Source organism: Macrobrachium nipponense, chromosome 39 (assembly GCF_015104395.2).
Source record: "Macrobrachium nipponense isolate FS-2020 chromosome 39, ASM1510439v2, whole genome shotgun sequence".
In the NCBI taxonomy this organism is placed as follows: domain Eukaryota; kingdom Metazoa; phylum Arthropoda; class Malacostraca; order Decapoda; family Palaemonidae; genus Macrobrachium; species Macrobrachium nipponense.
The window spans coordinates 51,521,647-51,523,590 of NC_061099.1; positions in this window are offsets into that span (position 1 = coordinate 51,521,647).

Sequence of the window (1,944 nt, forward strand, 5' to 3'; positions counted from 1 at the left end):
GTTTTTTTGGGCAGACCTATTACTATTACATAGCCTTTTCATGCATCTCTGCTAACCCTAGACACTCCCAACTTAATAGCCCCCTCGTTTTGGGACCACCTTGACGTGATGAGGGGCTCTCGAACCTTAGGAATTTCTTCCTAGGTTCGAACCCAAGAGTCCTATATGTATAACATTATATATTTTTGAGTTAACTTCTGTGGAATTTTCCATTTTTGCCAAAATTTTCGAAAGCAAATAAATGAGAAAATGGCATGGTTTAACGTGGAGTTAAATCCGAAGCTAAATATAGTGAGAACTGTGGTAGATCCATCATCTACCCGACAATGTTCGGACCTGTTTTTCAGGTGGAACTATTCTGTGGAGCTGGACCACAGATTCCGGGTGCCCTGGTTCTAGGAATAGAACTCCGGCATTCTATCCAGTTTGCCCATAATGTGATTAGGATGGGGATAATTGTATTATCATAATACTCTTAGTCCTAGCAAGCAGGTTCTGCTTACACTTGGGCCATACTAATCATGTTATGCCATCCCCTTTTAGGGAGGGTAGGGTAGGGATGCAGACATTTGAGAGTCCATTCTCACTTGTGCCATTGGCGGAAGATTTAACTTCGCGAAGGGCCAATATCTTTTCAAAGAATTTTTTTTTTATCTCAAATTTGTGAATACTGAACTAAATGATTTGAGTACCCCTGGGCCCCATGATGGAAAAACTCCGGCACAGTTGATGACTATTGGCACATCACTCCCGAATTTCCTTGGTACTGCCTCAATTAGTGAAAGTACTATAAATGATACAAAGGAACACCCTGTTCCAAGTGAAGTAGCAGAGCCAGAAAACCAATTAGGGTGCATAAATAAAAAAGAAAAAAAAAAAAATTGGTAAACTCCAATATCGTAATAATGGAATCATACATGATGAACAATAATTCTGAATTAGAGAGAAATAATCCTCCCAACAATACAGAAAAATATAAAAATCATAACAGACAAGCAACATACATAAAACAAGGACCAAAAAGAAACAAAAATTACCGACTTAATCCCACATTGGTACATTTTGATGACCTCTTTGGACCAGATAATTGGTCAAGATTTCTAGTCCCTCAAAGCTGACAACAAAATCTCAGCAGCGATACTAGAAAACAAATTACTTAACATATATCCAACACAGGACATGGAATGTAGACACATCAAGGACAATAAATGGCTTATCCAAGTAATCAATAAAAAGCAGTCCACTGCCTTTTTAAGTATAACAGAAATAAATGATATAAAAGTACTCAATAGCGAGCAGGAGCTTCCTTCAAAACAACTACTGCTAGACTCCTCAAAATTGAGATACTAGAACAATATTCATGATCGAGAAATATACTCTATTTCAAGTAGGAAAGACAAAAATAAAATTTACAGGCCAAGGCCTACCATTTAAAATAAAAATTCTTGGACAAAATAGAGAAGTTCGTCCTTTCGTTCCAAAACCACTAAAATGTAAACAGTGCTCAAGGTATGGACACATACAAAAAATGCTGTAATAAGGCAATATGTGCAGTCTGCGCATCAGATAACCATACCACTAATTGGAACTGTAATCACCCAAAATGTATTAATTGTGGACTAGCCCATCACACGAAATCTAAAGAATGCTCAATTTGTCTATATAACACAGAACTTCAGTTGTTAATAAATAGGACAGGAATGTCAGTCATGGAAGCCAGACTCAGCTAAAAGTAAGAGGAGTAAAATCATCCATCCAAAAGCCCCACCTTTTCAAATGTAAGTAAAAATCAAGACATCAAGCAGCACAATAACAAACAAGATAATATAAACATAGAAACTAAATTTCATTCCAATAATACTGAAACCCAAAATAAAAGTGATATTACACCAATCAATACCACCACTAACATGGATGATTCAGTGATCCATGGAAAAGAACTTC